This window comes from Aethalodelphis obliquidens, unplaced genomic scaffold (genome assembly GCF_003676395.1).
Source record: "Aethalodelphis obliquidens isolate GAN/ISIS:26980383/991018 unplaced genomic scaffold, ASM367639v1 scaffold21, whole genome shotgun sequence".
In the NCBI taxonomy this organism is placed as follows: Eukaryota; Metazoa; Chordata; class Mammalia; order Artiodactyla; family Delphinidae; genus Aethalodelphis; species Aethalodelphis obliquidens.
The window spans coordinates 24,522,280-24,546,153 of record NW_020837965.1 but is presented as its reverse complement, the minus strand read 5'-3'; the positions used below and the strand labels follow the sequence as shown (position 1 = coordinate 24,546,153).

At 36.1% G+C, this 23,874-nt stretch overlaps 13 non-coding genes across 13 annotated transcripts; all 13 read right to left on the bottom strand.

Moving 5' to 3' along the window:
* Positions 1–12,044: 12,044 nt before the first annotated feature.
* Positions 12,045–12,119, bottom strand: LOC113627812 (small nucleolar RNA SNORD113/SNORD114 family). Its single transcript, XR_003435731.1, has one exon. It is a non-coding gene; the product is annotated as a small nucleolar RNA SNORD113/SNORD114 family (small nucleolar RNA).
* Positions 12,120–13,292: 1,173 nt separating this feature from the next.
* LOC113627894 (small nucleolar RNA SNORD113/SNORD114 family) lies at positions 13,293–13,367 on the bottom strand. Its single transcript, XR_003435805.1, has one exon. It is a non-coding gene; the product is annotated as a small nucleolar RNA SNORD113/SNORD114 family (small nucleolar RNA).
* Positions 13,368–14,234: 867 nt separating this feature from the next.
* On the bottom strand, positions 14,235–14,310 carry LOC113627879 (small nucleolar RNA SNORD113/SNORD114 family). The gene has a single exon (XR_003435792.1). It is a non-coding gene; the product is annotated as a small nucleolar RNA SNORD113/SNORD114 family (small nucleolar RNA).
* Positions 14,311–15,222: 912 nt separating this feature from the next.
* Positions 15,223–15,297, bottom strand: LOC113627864 (small nucleolar RNA SNORD113/SNORD114 family). Its single transcript, XR_003435779.1, has one exon. It is a non-coding gene; the product is annotated as a small nucleolar RNA SNORD113/SNORD114 family (small nucleolar RNA).
* Positions 15,298–15,736: 439 nt separating this feature from the next.
* On the bottom strand, positions 15,737–15,811 carry LOC113627866 (small nucleolar RNA SNORD113/SNORD114 family). The gene has a single exon (XR_003435781.1). It is a non-coding gene; the product is annotated as a small nucleolar RNA SNORD113/SNORD114 family (small nucleolar RNA).
* A 734-nt stretch (positions 15,812–16,545) lies between these two features.
* Positions 16,546–16,620, bottom strand: LOC113627891 (small nucleolar RNA SNORD113/SNORD114 family). Its single transcript, XR_003435802.1, has one exon. It is a non-coding gene; the product is annotated as a small nucleolar RNA SNORD113/SNORD114 family (small nucleolar RNA).
* An 888-nt stretch (positions 16,621–17,508) lies between these two features.
* On the bottom strand, positions 17,509–17,581 carry LOC113627884 (small nucleolar RNA SNORD113/SNORD114 family). Its single transcript, XR_003435796.1, has one exon. It is a non-coding gene; the product is annotated as a small nucleolar RNA SNORD113/SNORD114 family (small nucleolar RNA).
* Positions 17,582–19,169: 1,588 nt separating this feature from the next.
* On the bottom strand, positions 19,170–19,244 carry LOC113627878 (small nucleolar RNA SNORD113/SNORD114 family). Its single transcript, XR_003435791.1, has one exon. It is a non-coding gene; the product is annotated as a small nucleolar RNA SNORD113/SNORD114 family (small nucleolar RNA).
* An 878-nt stretch (positions 19,245–20,122) lies between these two features.
* On the bottom strand, positions 20,123–20,197 carry LOC113627863 (small nucleolar RNA SNORD113/SNORD114 family). Its single transcript, XR_003435778.1, has one exon. It is a non-coding gene; the product is annotated as a small nucleolar RNA SNORD113/SNORD114 family (small nucleolar RNA).
* Positions 20,198–21,111: 914 nt separating this feature from the next.
* LOC113627813 (small nucleolar RNA SNORD113/SNORD114 family) lies at positions 21,112–21,184 on the bottom strand. The gene has a single exon (XR_003435732.1). It is a non-coding gene; the product is annotated as a small nucleolar RNA SNORD113/SNORD114 family (small nucleolar RNA).
* A 652-nt stretch (positions 21,185–21,836) lies between these two features.
* Positions 21,837–21,911, bottom strand: LOC113627860 (small nucleolar RNA SNORD113/SNORD114 family). Its single transcript, XR_003435775.1, has one exon. It is a non-coding gene; the product is annotated as a small nucleolar RNA SNORD113/SNORD114 family (small nucleolar RNA).
* Positions 21,912–22,825: 914 nt separating this feature from the next.
* LOC113627867 (small nucleolar RNA SNORD113/SNORD114 family) lies at positions 22,826–22,897 on the bottom strand. The gene has a single exon (XR_003435782.1). It is a non-coding gene; the product is annotated as a small nucleolar RNA SNORD113/SNORD114 family (small nucleolar RNA).
* Positions 22,898–23,585: 688 nt separating this feature from the next.
* On the bottom strand, positions 23,586–23,660 carry LOC113627862 (small nucleolar RNA SNORD113/SNORD114 family). Its single transcript, XR_003435777.1, has one exon. It is a non-coding gene; the product is annotated as a small nucleolar RNA SNORD113/SNORD114 family (small nucleolar RNA).
* Positions 23,661–23,874: the final 214 nt, after the last annotated feature.

Below are 23,874 nucleotides of genomic sequence, written 5' to 3'. Positions count from 1 at the left end.
GAGAGGCTTGTCTGCTCACGCGCCGGGGCGGGCGGGGCTGGGAGCTGAGGCTCGGGCTTCGGTCGGAGCGCAGGGAGAGGACTGGGGTTGGCGGCGTGAACACAGCCTGTGAGGTTAGTGCGCCACAGCTGGCCGGGAGGGAGTCCGGGGAAAAGTCTGGACCTGCCGAAGAGGCAAGAGACTTTTTCTTCCCTCTTTGTTTCCTGGTGCGCGAGGAGAGGGGATTAAGAGCGCTGCTTAAAGGAGCTCCAGAGACGGGTGTGAGCCGTGGCTAACAGCGCAGACCCCAGAGACGGGCAGGAGATGCTAAGGCTGCTGCTGCCACCACCAAGAAGCCTGTGTGCGACCACAGGTCACTGTCCACACCCCCCTTCTGGGGAGCCTGTGCAGCCCGCCACCACCAGAGTCCTGGGATCCAGGGACAACTTCCCCGGGAGAACGCACGGCGCGCCTCAGGCTGGCGCAACATTACAGCGGCCTCTGCCGCCGCAGGCTCGCCCCGCACTCCGTGCCCCTCCCTCCGTCTGGCCTGAGTGAGCCAGAGCCCCCGAATCAGCGGCTCCTTTAACCCCGTCCTGTCTGAGCGAAGAACAGATGCCCTCAGGTGACCTACACGCAGAGGCGGGGCCAAATCCAAAGCTGAACCCCAGGAGCTGTGCGAACAAAGAAGAGAAAGAGAAATCTCTCCCAGCAGCCTCAGGAGCAGGGGATTAAAGCTCCACAGTCAACTTGATGTACCTGCATCTGTGGAATACCTGAATACACAACGAATCATCCCAAACTGAGGAGGTGGACTTTGAGAGCAACGATATATATATATTTCTTTTTTCCCCTTTTTCTCTTTACGTGAGTGTCTATGTGTATGCTTCTGTGTGAGATTTTGTCCGTATAGCTTTGCTTTTACCATTTGTCCTAGGGTTTTGTCTGTCCGTTTCTTTTTTTTTTTTTTTTAGTATAGTTTTTAGCACTTGTTATAATTGGTGGATTTGGTTTGGTTGCTCTCTTCTTTCTTTCTTTCTTTTTTTATTACTTTAAAAAACTTTTTAATAATTATTTTTTAATAACTTTTATTTTCTTTTATCTTCTTCTTTCTTTCTTTTTTTTTCTCCCTTTTATTCTGAGTCATGTGGATGACAGGCTCTTGGTGCTCCAGCCAGGCATCAGGGCTGTGCCTTTGAGGTGGGAGAGCCAAGTTCAGGACATTGGTCCACAAAGGACCTTCCAGCTCCATGTAATATCAAACGGCAAAAATCTCCCAGAGATCTCCATCTCAACGCTAAGACCCAGCTCCACTCAAAAGACCAGCAAGCTACAGTGCTGGTCACCCTATGCCAAACAACTAGCAAGACAGGAACACAACCCCACTCATTAGCAGAGAGGCTGCCTAAAATCATAATAAGGCCACAGACACCCCAAAACACACCACCAGACGTGGACCTGCCCACCAGAAAGACAAGATCCAGCCTCATTCACCAGAACACAGGCACTAGTCCCCTCCACCAGGAAGCCTACACAACCCACTGAACCAACCTTAGCCACTAGGGACAGACACCAAAAACAACAGGAACTACGAACCTGCAGCCTGTGAAAAGAAGACCCCAAACACAGTAAGTTAAGCAAAATGAGAATACAGAGAAATGCACAGCAGATGAAGGATCAAGGTAAAAACCCACCAGACCTAACAAATGAAGAAGAAATAGGCCGTCTACCTGAAAAAGAATGCAGAATAATGATAGTAAAGATGATCCAAATCTTGGAAATAGAATGGAGAAAATATAAGAAATGTTTAACAAGGACCTAGAAGAATGAAAGAGCAGAGAAACAGTGATGAACAACACAATAAATGAAATTAAAAATACTCTAGAAGGGATCAATAGCAGAATAACTGAGGCAGAAGAACAGATAAGTGACCTGGAAGATAAAATAGTGAAAATAACTACCACAGTGCAGAAAAAAGAAAAAATAATGAAAAGAATTGAGGAAAGTCTCAGAGACCTCTGGGACAACATTAAACGCACCAACATTTGAATTATAGGGGTCCCAGAAGAAGAAGAGAAAAAGAAAGGGACTGAGAAAATATTTGAAGAGATTATACTTGAAAACTTCCCTAATATGGGAAAGGAAATAGTTAATCAAGTCCAGGAAGCACAGAGAGTCCCATACAAGATAAATCCAAGGAGAAACACGCCAAGACACATAATTAATCAAACTATCAAAAATTAAATGCAAAGAAAAAATTAAAAGCAGCAAGGGAAAAACAACAAATAACACACAAGGGAATCCCCATAAGGTTAAAAGCTGATCTTTCAGCAGAAACTCTGCAAGCCAGAAGGGAGTGGCAGGACATATTTAAAGTGATGAAGGGGAAAAACCTACAACCAAGATTACCCTACCCAGCAAGAATCTCATTCAGATTTGACAGAGAAATTAAAACCTTTACAGTCAAGCAAAAGCTAAGAGAATTCAGCACCACCAAACCAGCTCTACAACAAATGCTAAAGGAACTTCTCTAGGCAGGAAACACAAGAGAAGGAAAAGACCTACAATAACAAACCCAAAACAATTAAGAAAATGGTAATAGGAATATACATATCGATAATTACCTTAAATGAAAATGGATTAAATGCTCCAACGAAAAGACATAGACTGGCTGAATCCATACAAAAACAAGACCCATATATAGGCTGTCTACAAGAGACCCACTTCAGACCTAGGGACACATACAGACTGAAAGTGAGAGGATGGAAAAAGATATTCCATGCAAATGGAAATCAAAAGAAAGCTGGAGTAGCAATTCTCATATCAGACAAAATAGACTTTAAAATAAAGACTATTACAAGAGACAAAGAAGGACACTACATAATTTTCAAGGAATTGATCCAAAAAGAAGATATAACAATTGTAAATATTTATGCACCCAATATAGGAGCACCTCAATACATAAGGCACATACTAACACCCATTAAAGGGGAAATCGACAGTAACACAATCGTAGCAGGGGACTCTAACACCCCACTTTCACCAATGGACAGATCATCCAAAATGAAAATAAATAAGGAAACACAAGCATTAAATGATACATTAAACAAGATGGACTTAACTGATATTTATAGGACATTCCATCCAGAAACAACAGAATACACTTGCTTCTCAAGTGCTCACAGAACATTCTCCAGGATAGATCATATGTTGGGTCACAAATCAAGCCTCAGTAAATGTAAGAAAATTGAAATTGTATCAAGTACCATTTCCGACCACAACACTATGAGACTAGATATCAATTACAGGGGAAAAAATCTCTAAAAAGTACAAACATATGGAGGTTAAACAATACACTACTTAATAACCAAGAGATCACTGAAGAAATCAAAGAGGAAATCAAAAAATACCTAGAAATAAATGACAATGAAAACAGGACGACCCAAAACCTATTGGATGCAGCAAAAGCAGTTCTAAGAAGGAAGTTTATAGCAATAAAATCCTATGTTAAGAAACAAGAAACATCTCAAATAAACAACCTAACCTTATACCTAAAACAATTAGAGAAAGAAAAACAAAAGAAACCCCAAACTTAGCAGAAGGAAAGAAATCATAAAAACCAGATCAGTAATAAATGAAAAATAAATGAAGGAAATGATAGCAAAGATCAATAAAACTAAGAGGTAGTTCTTTGAGAAGATAAACAAAATTGATAAACCATTAGCCAGACTCATCAAGAAAAAAAGGGAGAAGACTCAAATCAATAGAATTAGAAATGAAAAAAGGAGAAGTAACAACTGACACTGCAGAAATATAAGATCATGAGAGATTACTACAAGCAACTCTATGCCAATAAAATGGACAACCTGGAAGAAATGGACAAATTCTTAGAAATGCAAAACCTGCCAAGACTGAATCAGGAAAAAATAGAAAATATGAACAGACCAATCACAAGCACTGAAATTGAAACTGTGATTAAAAATCTTCCAACAAACAAAAGCCCAGAACCAGATGGCTTCACAGGCTAATTCTTTCAAACATTTAGAGAAGAGCTGACACCTATCCTTCTCAAACTCTTACAAAATACAGCAGAGGGAGGAACACTCCCAAACCCATTCTACGAGGCCACCATCACCCTGATACCAAAACCAGACAAAGATGTCACAAAGAAAGAAAACTACAGGCCAATATCACTGATGAACATAGATGGAAAAATCCTCAACAAAATACTAGCAAACAAATCCAACAGCACATTAAAAGGATCATACACCATGATCAAGTGGGGTTTAACCCAGGAATGCAAGGATTTTTCAATATATGCAAATCAATCAATGTGATACACCATATTAACAAACTGAAGAATAAAATCCATATGATCATCTCAATTGATGCAGAGAAAGCTTTTGACAAAATTCAACACACGTTTATAATAAAAACCCTCCAGAAATTAGGCACAGAGGGAACTTACCTCAACATAATAAAGGCCATATATGACAAACCCACAGCCAACATCGTCCTCAATGGTGAAAAACTGAAACCATTTGCACTATGATGAGGAACTAGACAAGGTTGCCCACTCTCACCATGGTTATTCAACATAGTTTTGGAAGTTTTAGCCACAGCAATCAGAGAAGAAAAAGAAATAAAAGGAATCCAAATCAGAAAAGAAGTAAAGCTGTCACTGTTTGCAGATGACATGATACTATACATAGAGAATCCTAAAGATGCTACCAGAAAACTACTAGAGCTAATCAATGAATTTGGTAAAGTAGCAGGATATAAAATTAATGCACAGAAATCTCTTGCATTCCTATACACTATGATGGAAAATCTGAAAGTGAAATTAAGAAAATACTCCCATTTACCACTGCAACAAAAAGAATAAAATACCTAGGAATAAACCTACCTAAGGAGACAAAAGACCTGTATGCAGAAAATTATAAGACACTGATGAAAGAAATTAAAGATGATACAAACATATGGAGAGAAATATCATGTTCTTGGATTGGAAGAATCAACATTGTGAAAATGACTCTACTACCCAAAGCAATCTACAGATTCAATGCAATCCCTATCAAACTACCACTGGCATTTTTCACAGAACTAGAACAAAAAATTTCACAATTTGTATGGAAACACAAAAGACCCTGAATAGCCAAAGCAATCTTGAGAAAGAAAAACGGAGCTGGAGTACTCAGGCTTCCTGACTTCGGACTATACTACAAAGCTACAGTAATCAAAACAGTATGGTACTTCCACAAAAACAGAAATATAGATCAATGGAATAGGAAAGAAAGCCCAGAGATAAACCCACACACACATGGTCACCTTATCTTTGATAAAGGAGGCAAGAATATACAGTGGAGAAAAGAAAGTCTCTTCAATAAGTGGTGCTGGGAAAGCTGGACAACTACATGTAAAAGAATGAAATTAGGACACTCCCTAACACCATACACAAAAATAAACTCAAAATGGATTAAAGACCTAAATGTAAGGCCAGAAACTATCAAACTCTTAGAGGGAAACATAGGCAGAACACTCTATGACATAAATCACAGCAAGATCCTTTTTGACCCAACTCCTAGAGAAATGGAAATAAAAACAAAAATAAACAAATGGGACCTAATGAAACTTAAAAGCTTTTGCACAGCAAAGGAAACCATAAACAAGAACAAAAGACAACCCTCAGAATGGGATAAAATATTTGCAAATGAAGCAACTGACAAAGGATTAATCTCCAAAATTTACAAGCAGCTCATGCAGCTCAATATCAAAAAAACAAACAACAAAATCCAAAACTGGGCAGAAGACCTAAACAGACATTTCTCCAAAGAAGATATACAGATTGCCAACAAACACATGAAAGAATGCTCAACATCATTAACCATTAGAGAAATGCAAATCAAAACTTCAATGAGATATCATCTTACACCAGTCAGAACGGCCATCATCAAAAAATCTACAAACAATAAATGCTGGAGAGGGTGTGGAGAAAAGGGAACCCTCTTGCACTGCTGGTGGGAATGTGAATTGGTACAGCCACTATGGAGCACAGTATGGAGGTTCCTTAAAAAACTATAAATAGAACTACCATATGACCCAGCAATCCCACTACTGGGCATATACCCTGAGAAAACCATAATTCAAAAAGAGTCATGTACCAAAATGTTCATTGCAGCTCCATTTACAATAGCCAGGACATGGAAGCAACCTAAGTGTCCATCATCCGATGAATGGATAAAAAAGATGTGGCACATATATACAATGGAATATTACTCAGCCATCAAAGGAAACGAAATTGAGTTATTTGTAGTTAGGTGGATGGACCTAGAGTCTGTCATACAGAGTGAAGTAAGTCAGAAAGAGAAAAACAAATACCATATGCTAATACATATATATGGAATCTAAAAAACAAACAACAAAATGGTCATGAAGAACCTAGGGGCAAGACGGGAATAAAGGCGCAGACCTTCTAGAGAATGGACTTGAGGATACGGGGTTGGGGGGCAATGGTAAGCTGGCACAAAATGAGAGAGTGGCATGGACATATATACACTACCAAATGTAAAATAGATAGCTAGTGGGAAGCAGCCGCATAGCACAGGGAGACCAGCTCGGTGCTTTGTGACCACCTAGAGGGTGGAAGGGAGGGAGATGCAAGAGGAAAGAGTTATGGGGATATATGTATATGTATAACTGATTCACTTTGTTATAAAGCAGAAACTGACACACCACTGTAAAGCAATTATACTCCAATAAAGATGTAAATAAATAAATATATAAAATTAAATAAAATACTTTCCAGAATTTAATAACTAACTTTTATATAGTGTTGATCCAATTATATCTTAACTCATATTTACAAGTTAAATCAATAGTATTTCTTGTCTCATATTACTGGACAGTACTTCACCCTTTCATCTTTATTTACGTAATTGTATAGATTTTGTTATTGATTTTTTGTAGCAATAATACCATCAAAATTCATGAACCACAAAAGTCCAAGAACAGACTTCAGTGCATTCCTAGTCTGTCTTGAGGATCACTTCCAACAGAGACCACAGACTAGATCTCTTTCTGGACAGTACCTCAGAGCCAGATACATATCATCTATCACCCGTGATTCATACCCCACCAGCGGTCCCATCTCAGTCCAGGATTTGCCCTCTTTCTCCTCGTTCATTTGCACACTCGTTGATTTTTAATTTTTAATTGCCTAATAATAATAAAATAAATTTACATGAAGCACAAAAACTCAAGAACAAGAGTTTCAAGTATCCCTAACACCTGTACATAGAATAATTTCCCTCAGCAACTATATCTTTCATTAATCAATCTTAGTTTGCACCTATTCATTAAGGGACGTATGTGACATACGAAACCCATAGTGGGCCATGGCTAACTTCTTAGATTATACTTAATACATGTTTATAACAAAACAGCGAATATTCTTAAACAAGCCCCCCACACCAAGATAAGGGCTTTGACTATTACTCACATTGGTCTCTTTGCTCCTAACACAGAATTCACAGCCAGGGCAAAAGGCTTGCATCAGTTCAGTTCATTCATTCTGAGTATAAGCAATGCAGATAATAAAATATTGAGACATTCTTCCCATTAATACATGGTTTTCTTGTTTCATTTTCTTAATATTTAAGTATTTATTATTTTATAGTGTGATATACTTCTTTTTATCTAAAGTAAACAAACTACTCAAACTCACGACTGACTCAAAGCAAGAAGACAGACTAATACATATAACTATCTATATTATCCTTACCCCAAAGTGTAACCTGCTTGATCCATTTATCACTTAATGAACTCTCATGGTTCTAAGTTATATTAATAGTAATTCATACCTCACCACATATTTTCATAATTTGATATGCTTCACCCTTTTCATCTTTATACACTGACATATCTGTTTATTCTTTCATTTATTCACTTAATAAAATCAAAATCCATGAAGCACCAAAGACTGAGAATATGATCCTTGAAGATTACTGAAATCTATCCATGGGCTCATTCCTACAAATGTAAACACTTAGTATTTTTTTGTAATGGACCTCAGTAGTTCGTAGATGTTTTCATCATAAAATATAGTTCAGAATCGGTCCATGGTTGGCCTTTTCTTCATATAATTTGTATACTGTTTCTATATATAGCATGAACCCACCATCAGCACTACAATACTGACTAGTACTTACGTATCCTATGTGCTCCGTCCTCATAATGAAAATAGCTTACATCGTTATCAATTAAGGAATGTGTAGGGAAAACCTAAAACAAATTTAAAGAGCTATAAAATGAATGACATGGACTCAACCTGTTTTTAAAATCATCCTAAGTGATCAAATTAATCATAATCAAATTAATCATAAACTTTGGTTCCTCATCCTTAGTACAGGCCTAACCTTGTTTGATTTTGTTCATGTATGTAGCCGCGTACTCATTTTAAATATACATTCCTAAACATACTGGCAGCCTACAGATCTTGGTCTTTTCAGAATGCTTAAATCAGTTCAGGGGCACCCATTTTGTAGAGTACAAAGATGATGTTAAAAGAATGAGACATTTTCTCCATTGGACCATGCTTTTCTCCCTTCGTTTACTTAGACTTTTAGATGTTTATTAATTAATGTATTTGTTATTTCTTTAAAAATGAGCAACCTGGAACTCATCACTGACACACAGCAACAGCACTATTATGACATATATTTGACTTTATCGGTGATTCTCGAAACGTTGTTTCCTGATAGGCAGCATTAGCAGAACTTGGGAACGTGTTAGGAATGCAGATTAGCGGACCCGACACTAATTTTACTGAATCAGAAATGCTGAGAGTGGGACCAGCAATCTGTAGTTTAACAAGCCCTTCGGGTGATTCTGGTTCTCACTCAAGAACACTGCTCTATTATTAACCTATCCCAGAGAGGTAAAACCCTTGATCTACTGGTTTCTTAATGCACTGCTGTGCTTCAGAATTATGTGAACAAAAATTTCTCTCACAACATTTTTTCTTAATTAACCCAGCTTTACTCTCTTTATCTATCTACCTATCACCTATCTATCCATCTTTTGATTCTTTAATTTATTCCCTTAGAATAATGTAATAAGTCCCCATGATCCATTTAAACCCCAGAATTAGTTGCTTGAAAATTACTGAAATCTAGCTATACACTTATTCCCACAGATATCTCAAATCTCCTTTTTTTTTTTTTTTTAACATCTTTATTGGGGTATAATTGCTTTACAATGGTGTGTTAGTTTCTGCTTTATAACAAAGTGAATCAGTCATACATAAACATATGTTCCCATATGTCTTCCCTGTTGCGTCTCCCTCCCTCCCACCCTCCCCATCCCACCCCTCCAGGCTGTCACAAAGCACCGAGCCAATATCCCTGTGCCATGCGGCTGCTTCCCACTAGCTATCTACCTTACTGCGTTTGTTAGTGTGTATATGCCCATGACTCTCTCTCGCCCTGTCACAGCTCACCCTTCCCCCTCAAATCTCCTTTTGAAATGAACTTCAGTGATGCAGAAACGAATTAATCACAAGACACATTCAGACTGCATTCCATTCACATCATGGATCCGTGCTTGACTCGTTTTCATTTAACTTCTGCATTCTTTAAAGATGTAAGAAAGAACGACCATGGACCCGCCAACCACTCCACATCCAAACACCGTAAGTATCTGACATTTTCCTGTGGGTTGCTTCACTCAATTCACAGCTTAGGTCTTTTCCACAGAGGAATGTTTATAAACTGTGGTGCAAACCTAGTATGGAATAAGTAGCTGTGAAAGTGAATGTAAAACCCTCAAACTTTTAAAAACTTGTACTGAATTCGATGACTTCATAAAACTTGCCACATTGCATATCTTCAGCATATATCCATATTTGGTCTTCTTTGAATTTATTTGTCGGTAGCTATTTATTAATAGCTTTAATTTTCATTCATCCATTCTTTAATGCGTGAAAGAATCTGACAAACTATTCGTGTCGTAAAGAAAATGCAAAATGTTTAACTTCCCAGAAACCAAGAGACAAATGCCTATTGTGTATATCTGTCTAATCCCCCTTATTCAAACTGGCCAGAGCTAAGATTCGTTTTTCTCAAGAGGGACACAACAGGACACAACAAAACTGATGAATCATGTTTCATCACATATTCATCACTGGCCAGGTGCTTTGTCCCCTTTGATCTTATTAAGGTATTAACTTATTTATTAATTTATAATACTAAGATCAGTATCCTTGTATAGAAACTCAATTCAATAACACTCATTAATAGCAACTGCATCCAGCCCCTCATTATCATTAAGCATCAAGGGACTATATACTTTTTATTCCCAACTTTATTTAGGAGTAATTGACAAACATAGTTTGCATATATTTAAAATGTACAACATGAAGATTTGGTTTACGTATACACTGTGGAATGATTACCAATGGAACACTGAAGCCAAGGGCTTGATCATAACTTGTCATATGACACATTTTTGTCACTGGTTCATGTTAAGCCCTCTTTAATGTCGTAAGGGGGTTCAATTATATAAACTTCTTTTTCCCATTTCTTAATTAAAAAAAAAATGCCTGCAACCCAAAGATAACCCAGAACATAAACATCAACAATTACAAACATCTTTCTCTGGGTCTCATGATATAAAAACCTCTACTTATTTATAATAGACTTCGGTTCCTTAGAAATAGATTGGTAATGATGTTTATCACATACTCTATAGTTATTCCAGATTTGGCCCTATTTTTCCTTCATTTACTCATACATTTGTTTAGTTATTATTGTATTGATTAACTTTTACTAAGCAATCAATATCTATGAAACTCAAAAGCCCAAAAATAAGATCCTTGGATATCCTTAACAAGTCTTTGTAGGCTCATTTATATCAGAAGAACGGACTAGATTTCTTTTTGCTTTGGACTTCGGCGTTCTAGGTAAGCATTGCTCATCCTTGACTCACATGCCACCAGTCCTCAATATTACTTCAGACTCCATCCTCTTTTTTTCATTCAATTATAATTTTGTTTAGAGATAAATCGTTAATTCATAATGAGAAACATATACTCATAAATTTTTAAAGTAGTTTTAATATCCCTAACATCTGTATGTAGAATCATTTTTTACAGAGTGAAAAGTCCAGATCTCTTTTGTTAATTGGCCTTGTGTTGAATGTACAGATTAGTCATCATATTTGCTTCATTTTCACATCTAACTTTACTTATTGTTAGTCCAAGGTTAGCATGGACTAATCCCTAACATCTGTCTGTAGACTTATTTCCCTCATCAAACCATCTCTTCCATTCATTGACCTCAATGTTTTGACTTGGATGAATAAACATAATGCTTCATATTAATTGCATTTGGGGGCCATGGTTGGCATTCACTGATTATATTTCACATTTTTAAATAATACAATGAATACCCTTAAACAAACAACCCAAACCGAGGCAATAACTTTGACTACTACTCACATTGGTCACCATGCTCTAAACCATAGAACTTGTGATCATAGAAGAATCATTAAGCCAGCTTGAGGGGGTCCATTCTGAGTAGTACAGAGCAGATGAGATGATTTTAAAAGGCTGAGACCTAATCAACATTGGTCCTTGTATTTCACCTTTCACTTAGTGAGTTATTTAGGAAATTAGCAACTTGGGAAAATGTTTACTTAATGTCTCCTAAGTAAACAAACAATAACGATCTTGTCACTGACACAGAATATGGACATTGCCTATTAACTACTTCACACTGCCTATAAAATCCTTAGCCAGAGATAACACCTTGTATGATTTGTTTCCTAATAAATAGAAGTATTTTCAAAATATGTTAATAGTATTTCTTGTCTTGCTACATATTTTTATAATTGGACAATGCTTAATGACCTTCATCTTTATTTATGTATGTATTTATCGATTATTTCATTGATCTGACTATAAAAATAGAGAATGCATGAAGGTAAACCAAAAATGAGATTCTTGTATATTCATGGCATCTGTCTATAGGATCACTTCACACAGGGCAATGGACTAGTTTCCATTTGCATCGGACCTCAGAGTTCCAGACACAGATTCATCATACACAACATACATGACTACACCAATAGTCATCATCGATCCAGTATTGTCCCTCCTTTTCTTCAATCGTTTGTACATTGTCCATTGATTAATTCATTAATTCACTAATAATAATTTTTAAACCCTATTATTCACAGAAACCCAAGAAGAGCCTTGATAGCCCTAAACTGTATACAGGATAATTCTCACATCAATATATATCTCTCATTTATTATTCTGATTTTCCTATATGCATTAATCAATATAACCAACCCCATATCTATATAATCAATTCCATATTTGTCACTGGGCTATAGTTAGCCTTATGCAATTATACTTCACATTAATACTTCATAATGATACAGTGAATATGCTTCTTTAAAAAACACTAAAATAAGACAAGAATTTTGACTGTTACTCACATTGGTCTGTATGCTCCTAACACACGGGTGCAACCGTAGACCTGGTACCCATGGAAGATGCTTAAATCAGCTCAGGTGTGTCCATTCTGAGGCCTACAGAGCAGAGCAGATGATAAAGATAATTTATTTCCATTGATCCCTGCTTCCACCGTCCAGTTACTCAGTCATTTAGGTATTTATATATTTTTCATGATATAGATTTTCTTTTCTCTTAACAAAGGAAACTCTCTCAAACTTGAAACTGATCCAGTAAATAAAACTGACTCTTATTCATCAGCCTACGTGATTCTTAGCCACAGAGGTAACATCCTTGATTCATTTATTTCTTAGGAGGCAGCAGTGTCTTCTTCCATTTTTATGAGTAATATTTCTTGCCTCACCACATACGTTCATAGTTGGACAATGCTTAACATTCTTCTTTATCTATTTACTTCTATTTTATTCTACCGTCAATCCATTAGTAATAATAAATCTAAATCTATGAACTCAAAATAAGAACACAATATTTGTATATTTCTGACATCTGTCTGCTGCAGGGGTCTCCAACCCCCAGACTGCGGACCGGGGCTGGTCCAAGGCCTGTTAGGAACCGGGCTGCACAGCAGGAAGTGAGCAGCGGGCGAGCGAGCGAAGCTTCGTCTGCCGCTCCCCATCGCTGCTCTCCATCGCTCACATTGCCGCGTGAACCATCTCCCTCCGTGCCATCCGTGGAAAAATTGTCTTCCACGAAACCGGTCCCTGGTGCCAAAAATGTTGGGGATCGCTGGTCTACTGGATCATTTCCAAAAGAGAGATTCAACTAATTATGTTTTGTGTTGGAGCCCGGAGTTCCAGACATGTAGTATTCATTGTTTATAACTCATATGCCACCAGTTGTCATCACCGGTATATGTTTCTCTTTTTCTTCATTCATTTCTGCATCTGTATTAAATAAATCAAACTAATTCACTGATAATAATATAATGAATACATGATTCCAAAACCCAAGAGCAAGATATTTGCATATCCCAAGCATAGTATATAGAGCCATATCCCATGTAGACTTTATCTCTTTGATCAGTGAATTTCAATGTTGATTAAATAACATAATATTTCATATGATGTTTAAATATGGACATAGTTCATTTTAATTATATTTATTATTTTTTTAAATAATACTGTGAAACCTTTAAACAAATAACCCAAACCAAGACAAGAACTTTGACCTTTGACCGTTACTCACCTTTGTCTCTTTCCTGACACGGGAGCAACATGACGATCTTAATCAGCTTGGAAGATCCATTCTGAATAGTACCAAGCAGAGAAGAAAATAAAAAGATGGAGACATTCTCTCCATTGATTCATTGTCTCCACCATCCAGATACATAGTCATTTATGTATTTATTGATTAATGGTAATATTTATTTATTTTCCTCTTAACAAATTCAGCATCAAAGTTGTAACTCACTCAGATCAGAAACTGTACATATCACTGTCTATACCATCCTTAGTCAAAGATGTAATACACTTGATCCATTTAATATTGATTTCAATTTATATTAGTATTATTTTCTTTACTATACACTTTAAAGATGAACAATACTTCAGCCTCTTCATTTTTACTTACACATTTGTTTATTTATTCTGCCATTTATTCTTTTAGAATAAGGTTTTGTAAAATTCACAGACACAAACATCAAGAACAATATCTTTGTATATTCCTGACATCTGTCTATAGAATCACTTTAAACAGGAGGAATGGGCTGGATTTCTTTGTGCTGGACCTCAGAGTTTCAGACACACAAGTACTCATCGTATACAACTCATACGTCACTAGCCGTCATCACTGGTCCACGATTGGACTCTTTCTTCATTCTGATCTATATTTACTGATCAATTCATCAATAATAATAAAATAAATATCTGTGAATCACAAATACTCAAGGACTACTAGATTCTTAATATCCTTAATAGCTATCTATAGAATCATTTGCCTCATTGAATATTCTTCTTTCATTAATCATCTTCATTGAGGCAAATACCTATTAAGCAACATAACATCTCATGTCAATTCTATATTTATCCATAGACCATGACTAGCCTTCTTTGAATACATTTATTTATTATCACAGCGAATAAACGAACACCCAAACCAAGAGAAGAATCTGACAATTACTTACATGGACCACATGTACTTATACACAGGACAACCAGCAGAGTTCCTGATCATGGTCAATGCTTAGCCAATTCAGGTGCATCCATTCTGAGGAATACAAAGCAGAGAAGATGATAAGAAGATTGACAGACACTCCACTGATACGTACATTTCAACTTTCACGTGGTCACTTACTTAGGAAAACAGTACATTGGGGTCATGTTTATTAATTTATTCTTAACAAACAAAACAGCATCAAGCTGGACACAGACCAATAATAAGAACTTTGATCGTTATTTACTGTCTGCATCATTCTCAACCAAAGAGGTCAGACATTTGAGCCACTTACATTTCCTAATGAACTTCAGTATTTTCAATCAATGTTAATAGTTTTTATTGACTCACCACATATATGAAGAGTGAATATGCTTCAGCCTCTTCATCTTAACTTATTTAGACTTGTACGTTGATTATTTCTTTGGGCTAATTTTTATAGTATCAATAAAATCAAAGACTCATAAACACAAACCAAGAAGATTGTTCTTTTATTTTCCTAATACTTGTCAGTAATAGCATGCCAAATAGAGGTGACAAATTATACTTCTTTTTTACTGGACCTCAGAGTTTCAGACACATAGTATTCATCATCCATGACTCATACGATATCAGTCATCATCACTGGTCCATATATGGGCCTCTATTTCTTTATTCTCATCGGCATAGTTCATTGATTAATTCATTAAGTGACTGATATTATATTTCACACTTGTACAATATAGTGAATACTTGAGAAAAAAAACTCTCAAAGACATGAATTTAATTACTGTATTACTCACATTGGTCTATACAGCACAGGACCGTGCAAGATGCTAAACCCACCAGCATGCGTCCATTCTGAGGAGTACAGAGCAGAGCAGGAAAAAAAAAAAATTTGAGACGTTCTCTGAATTGGTCCTGGTTTTCTTCATTTTATTTACTCAGACATGAAAGTATTTATTATTTTCCATAATTTATACACATATATAAGCATAAATATAAATATAATATGATCCTTAGAAAAACAATCCTAACATCTTTCCATAAGATCACTTCAAAGAGAGGCAACAGATTATGTTTCCTTTTTGATTGGACCTCAGAGTTTCAGACACAAAGTAGTCATCGTCCATGGCTCATACTCCACCAACGGTCATCACTGGTCCACGCCTGAGCCTCTGTTTCTTCATTCTCGTGGACATTTTCTATGACTGGTGTTTTGGATTATATTTCATACTTTTAACAGTGCAGTGAATACCCTTAAAAAAAAACTTCTTAAACACAAGAACTTAACCTTTACTCACGTTCATCTCTAGGCTCTTAACACACAGAGGAAACCATAGAAAATGCTTGAATCAGCTTGAGTGTGTCATTTCTGGGGAGTACAAGATGAGGCGGATGATTAAAAATCTAGACCTTTCAAAAGAAGATCCACATCAGTCTCTGTTTACATCATTTCATTTTTTCATTTACAAAGGTATTTATTAATTTTTCCGAATATATGTACATATGAGATATATACATATGAAACAAGATTGACATCCTCTACTGAGACGGACCCAGGCCTATAAAACTAGGTATTACTTATCGAGGTCAGTGTCTGTATGATCCTTAGGAAAAGAGGGAACACTGTTGGTCCATTTATTTCTTAACATGCATCAGTTTCCTCAGTTTATATTAATAGTATTTCTTGCCTCTCGTGTATATTCATAGGTGGGCAAAGCATCAGCCTCATTTTTATTTATCTGTATTTTGTTTATTGGCTCTATCATTGATCGATTTATATTAATAATATATAAATCCATGAATCCAAAATTACAAGAACAGTATCCTTGTAAACTCTTAACATCGATCCACAGGATCATTTGTGAGAGAGGAAACAGATTAGATTTTGTTTTGTGCTGGACCTCAGACTTCCAGACATGTGGCATTCATCGTATAAGACTCCTAGGTCATCAGACATCATCACTGATCTGGGGTTGGGCCCCTTTTTCTTCATTCTCCTCTACAGTTGTTTATACATTAATTCATCAACCTACTAATAAAAATTAAGTAAATATATGTGAATTACAAAAATGCAAGGACAAGAGCCTTCAGTACCCCTGTCATTTATCTTTAGAATCATTGCCTAATTGAATATACCTCTTCCATTAATCATCACTATTGTAAAAACAGATTAATCAACATAATGTTTCAGACACTTCCAATTTAATCGCTGGACCATAGTTGGTCTTTTTTCTTATATTTAATACATTTTTAATTATTACAGGGATACCCTGAACAAATCACCCAAACCAGGACAAGAACTTTGATTATTACTCACACTGGACTTAATGCTCCTACACAGAGATGCTCCCATGAGCTCCTGAGTTCAGGGTCCCCTTTCTGAGAAGTACAAAGTAAAACAGATATAACAAGATCAAGACATTATCTCCATGGTTCTGTGCACTCCACCTTACATTTAGTCAATCATTCAGTAATATGTTAATCTGGGATAATACTTAACAAATTTCCTCTTTAAAAAATGAATCAGATCAGACTCGCTATGGACTCAGAATAAGAACGTCTCTATCAGCATGAGCCAAAGAGGTAAGGCACTCGAACCACTTATTTTTCGTAATGGCATTCAGTATTCTCAGCACGTTTTAACAGCTTCCATCGCCTTACCCCATATCTCAAGAGTGCATGTGCTTCATGTTCAGCGTCCTCGCTTTTTTATATTTGTACACTGATTCTTTAATTGATCCATTTATAATAAAAGAATCAAAATTCACAAAAAATAGTCTAAGAAAAGAGTCCCTTTAGATTCCTGAAATCAGTCTATAGGATTTCAAGCAGCGGCAACAGACTATATTTCTTTCTGATTGGACCTCAGATTCCAGAATGAAGTAGTCATCATCCGTGACTCATACTCCACCAGCAGTCATCATCGATCCACATGTCAGTCTCTTTTTGCTCATCCTCCTGTACATTAGCTCATTAATTAATTTCTTATCCACTGATATTAATTTTTAAAACCCCATGATTCACATAAAAACAAAGAATAAGAACCTTGGGGCTTCCCTGGTGGCGCAGTGGTTGAGAATCTACCTGCCAATGCAGGGGACACGGGTTCTAGCCCTGGTCTGGGAAGATCCCACAGGCCGCGGAGAAACTGGGCCTGTGAGCCACAATTACTGAGCCTGCGCGTCTGGAGCCTATGCTCCGCAACAACAGAGGCCGCCATAGCGAAAGGCCCGTGCACCGCGATGAAGAGTGGCCCCCGCTTGCCACAACTAAAGAAAGCCCTCACGCAGAAATGAAGACCCAACAGAGCCATAAATAAATAAATAAGATAAATTTAAGAATAAGAACCTTGACTATTTTACTTCTGTCCATAGAATCATTTATCACACTGATATCTCTCTTTCATTAATCACTCTTACAATACCATAAATTGATTAATAAATACTATTGGGAATAATCCCATATTTATCACTGGCCATGTATGGCCAATAAGTACACTTTTTTAAAAAACGTTTCGAATGCAGACATGAACGTTATTACTCACATTGGTCTCTATACACCAAATACGTGGAGACAACCAGAGAACGTGACCATGAGAGAATTTTCCAATCAGCTCGACTGGTCCATTCTGAGGAATATAAAGCAGAATAGATGATGTTTTAAAAATGAGACTGGGCTTCCCTGGTGGCGCAGTGGTTAAGAATCCTCCTGCCGATGCAGGGGACACAGGTTTGAGCCCTAGTCTGGGAAGATCCCACGTGCCACGGAGCAACTAAGCCCGTGTGCCACAACTACTGAGCCTGCGCTCTAGAGCCCACGAGCCGCAACTACTGAGCCCATGTGCCACAACTACTAAAGCCCGTGCGCCTAGAGCCCATGCTCCACAACAAGAGAAGCCACCGCAATGAGAAGCCTGCGCACCACAACGAAGAGTAGCCCCCACTCGCCGCAACTAGAGAAAGCCGGTGCGCAGCAACGAAGACCCGACGCAGCCAAAAATAAATAAATAAAATAAATTTATAAAAATGAGACCTTGTCTGAATGGATTTTTCCTTTTCACAATATATTCGTTCAGTCCTTTAGGTAGTTATTAATTTTTCATAATTTAGATTTTACCTCTTAACGAAAGGAACAACCTTAAATTTGGTACTGACCTAGAAAATAAAATTGACTCTAATTATGAATCTATATGATCCTTAGCCAAAGAGGTGACACCCTTGATACATTTATTTCTAAAGAGGCATCAACATTTTCAATTTTTATTAATAGTAATTCTTGCCTCACCACAAATGATCACAGTTGAACAATGCTTCACTCTTTTTATCTGTTTATTTATTATTTCTTTAATGGTTCTTTATCTATTTATTGATACTTCTTCAACAGTAATATCATTCATCCATTCATTAACAATAATAAATTTAATCAATGAATCCAGGGTAAGAACATGGTCTCTGTATATTTCTAATATCTGCCTACAAGATCATTTCCAACACAGGTATTTGATGAATTATGTTTTGTGTTGGACCTCAAAGTTCCAGACACATATTATTCATCATCCACAACACATACACCACCAGTTGTCTTCATTGGTTCAGGTTTGGCTGTCTTTTTCCTCCTTCATTTATCAAGTAAATCATTAATTTATTAATAACCATAAAACAAACACATAATTCACAAAATCCAAGAATAGGATCCTTGAATATTCCCAACATCTGTCTATAGAACTATTTCACACATGGACTGATTCTCTTTATTAACCAACCTCAATGGTGCACAATACTGATGACTCAACATAATGTTTCATATCATATTTATCATTGGGCCATAGTTAACTTTTTTATTATGTTTAATACTTTTAATAATTCAATGAATACCTTTAAACAAATGACCCAACCTAAGATGACAAACTTGACATTTACTCACCTTTGTCTCTTTCTAATACAGAGGCAATAGGACAATCTTGATCACAGCTGAAGCTGAAATCAGCTGGGGCATCAATCCTGAAGAGTACAAAGCAGAGCAGGTGATAAAAAGTTTGATACTCTCTCCATTGATCCATACTTTCCACCATTCATATACATAGTCATTTAGGTATTTATTAATTTATGGTAATATTTATTTGTTTTTTCCTTAATAAAACAAACATCAAGCTTGCAATAGACTCAGATCAATAATTGACTATTACGTACCACTGTCTATATCATCCTTACTCAAAAATGCATAATATACTTGATCTGTTAATTATCCATTCTAACTTATATTATTTCTCTTTACTATGTATTTAAGTAATGAACAGTACTTAACCCTCTTCATCTTCAGTCACTTATATACTTGTTTATTCGGCCAGTAACATTTTATAATAATATTTTTAAAAACTCGTGAACCACAAAGAATAAAACAAGGTCCCTATATATTCCTGACATCTGTCTATAGGAACACTTCCAACGGAGGAAATGGACTAGATTTCTTTTGCTGGACCTCAGAGTTTCAGACACACAGTATTCATCATATACGACTCATATGCCATCAGTCATCATCAATGGTCCAAGCTTAGACTCTTTTTCTTTATTCTCATTGACATTTGTTTACTGATCACTTTATTAATTCATTAATAATAATAAAATAAATATCTGTGAGTCAAAAAACTCAAGGACAAGATCTTAAATACTAACTTCTGCCTATAGAATCTTTTGCCTCATGGAATGTACTTATTTCAATAATCATCCTCATTGTGGCAAATATCGATTAATCAACACAAAGTTTCATGTCAATTCCATGGTAATCATTAAGCCATGTTTGGCCATCTTTGAATATATTTAATAATTTTTAGTATTACACTGAATATCCTAGACAAACCACCTAAACCATGAGAGGAATCTGTTGTTCACATTGGTCTTCATGCTCTTACACACAGGGCCATCCATGGAGGTCCTGATCATGGCCAAATACGTAAATAGGTTCCAGTGTACCCATTCTGAGTCGTAAAAAGCAGGAGAGATAATAACAACATTGAGATGCTCGTTATTGATCCACACACTCCACCTTCATCTAGTCAGTCATTTAGGAATATCATAAATTCAGGTCATATTTCTTATTTTTCTCTTAGAAAAAAGAACAATATCAAACCTGGTACTACCATAGAATAAGAACTTCGACTGTTATTCATTTTCTATATCATTCTTAGCCAAAGAGGTATGACATTTGCACCATTTACATTTCCAAATGAACTTCAGTATTTTCAATCAATATTAATAGTTTTTATTGCCTTACCACATATATTAAGAGTGAATATGCTTCAACCTCTTCATCTTAACTTATTTACACTTATTTCTTTGGGCTATTTTTTTAAAGTAAAATCAAAATTCATGAACACAAAACAAGAAAATTGCTCTTTTATTTTCCTAATATTTGTCTATGGTGTAATACCAAATAGAGGTAACAGATTATATTTCTTTTATTTACTGAACCTGAGTTTCAGACATGTAGTATTCGTCATCCATGACTCATATGATATCAGTCATCATCATTGGTCCATACATGGGCCTCTATTTCTTCATTCTCATCTGCATAAGTTCATTGATTAACTCATTATTACTAATATTAATTCTATTCCACACTTCTAACAATACAGTGAATATTTGAGGAAAAAGAGAAGCTCTCAAAGACATGAATTTGCTTACTGCATTACTCACATTGGTCCATAGAGCACGTGACCATGAAAGATGCTTAAATCCACTAGCGTCCATCCATTCTGAGGAGTACAGAGCAGAGCAGATGATAGAAAAAAATTGAGACTTTCTCTAAATTGGTCCTTGTTTTCCTCATTTCATTTACTCAGCCACAAAGGTATTTATTATTTTCCATGATTTATACACATATATAAGCATAAATATGAATATAATGACATGATCCTTAGAAAAAGAGCTAACACCCTTGGTCCATCCATTTATTAATATGCATCAGTTTCTTCAATTTATATTAATAGTACTTCTTGCCTCACCACATATACTCATGGTTGATAAGGCTTCATTCTTGTTTTTATTTAGTTACACTTTGTTTATTGGTTGTATCATTGATCTATTTATATTAATAACATAGAAATTCATGGATCCAAAATTAGAAGAACAATATCCTTGTTTATAGGGATGATTTGCAAGAGAGGAAACAGACTAGATTTTGTTTTGTGTTGGACCTCAGACTTCCAGACACATGGTATTCATCGTATATGACTCCTACGCCACCAGATGTCATCATTGGTCCAGTTTTGCGACTCTTTTTCTTCCTCCCATCCACTTCTGTTTAGTGATTAATTTATCAATTTACTGATGGTAATTAAATAAATATCTATGAGTCACAAAAGTTCAAGGACAAGAGCCTTCAGTATCTTTATAATTTTCTTTAGAACCACTGCCTAATTGAGTACACTTCTTTCATTAATCACCCTCATTATTTTAAAGATAGATTAATCCACAGAATGATTCATACATTTCCAATTTAATCACTGGACCATGGTTAGTATTTTTTCTTATAGTGAATATTTTTTTTAACATTTCAAAGAATACCCTAAACAAACTACCCACAGTAAGATGAGACCACTGACTATTACTCACGTTGGTTTCCATGAACAGGCAAATTCAGAGACTGTTGACCAAGACATATGTTTAAATCAGCTAAAGCGTGTCCATTCTAAAGCACAGAATGCAGAGTAGATGATAACATGATTGAGATGTTTCCTCTACTGATCTTTGTATCTACATTTAATTTTCAGTGATTATGTTATATATGAATTGGGTAATATATAACTTTTTCCTAAGAAAACAAACCACTTTGAACTTTCTACTAACCCAGAGTAAATACTGGCCGTTATTTATATTATCTATAACATCCTTAGCTAGAGGAAACACCCTTGAACCATTTATTTCTTAACTGACTTAGTGTTTCCATATTTATTAATATTATCTCTAGCCTTAAATTTCTTCATAATTGGACGATGCTTCACCCTCTTCATCTTATTTATTTACATCTGTACATTGATTCTTTATTGATTCATTCATTATAATAGAATCAAAATCCATAAACACAAAGACCCCTGAGCATGAGCTTTATAAAATAAATCCTAAATCTGTCTATAGGATAATTTCCAACAGAGGCAATAAACTAGATTTCTTTTTTATGTTGGACCTCAGAGTTCCAGACATGTATTCATCATCCACGATGCATATGCCACCAGTGGTCATCATTGCTCCAGGCTTGGCCTCTTTTCTTCCCCACTCTCATCTACCTTTGTTTAGTAATTAATTCAACAAATTCTCTAATAGGAAGAAAATGGATACCTATGAAGCACAAAAAACCTAGAACATAGGCCTTGAATCGTTTAACTTCTGTCTATAGAATCGTTTACTACACTGATATATCTCTTTCATTAATCACCCTCAAAGTTTCATACAGGAATTAATCAATATAATGCTGCATTATTAATCAATGGACCATGTCTGGCATTCTTTGCTTATATTTCATACTTTTCAAATAGAGTGTTTACCTATGAAAACTCACATTTGTTTCTACGTGTCAAACACAGAGACAACCAGACATCTTGTGACCTTAGATGAATCCTTAAATCAGCTCCAATGTATCCATGCTGAGAAGTACAAAGCACAGAAGGTGATTTTTAAAAATTGAGACCTTATCTGCATTGCCTTTGCTCTCCACATTTCAGCTATTCAGCCTCTTAGGGATTTATTAACTTTCATAATTTACAGTGCTTCACTTATTCATATTTATTTGTTTATATTGAGTGACTCTTTCATTTATCTGTTTATACTAATAAAATCAAAGTTCTTGAACACAAAAACCAAGAACGCAATCCTTGTATGTTACTAACATCTGTGAGTATGGCAATTTCCAACAGAGGAAATAGACCAGGTCTCCTATTGTGTTGGACCTCAGAGTTCTGGACACATAGTATTCACCATCCATGACTCATACACTACCAGTGGTCATCATTGGTCCAGGCTCAGCCCACTTTTTCTTCATTCACTTCTACATTTCTTTACCGATTAAATTATTGATAAAGCAACAATTGTAAAATAAATATCTATGAGTAAAAAAAAACTTGAAAATAAGACCTTCGAGAATCTCTACAAACATATGGACACCAAGGGGGGAAAGCGCGGGGGTGGGGTGGGGGTAGGGGGATGAATTGGGAGATTGGGATTGACATGTAT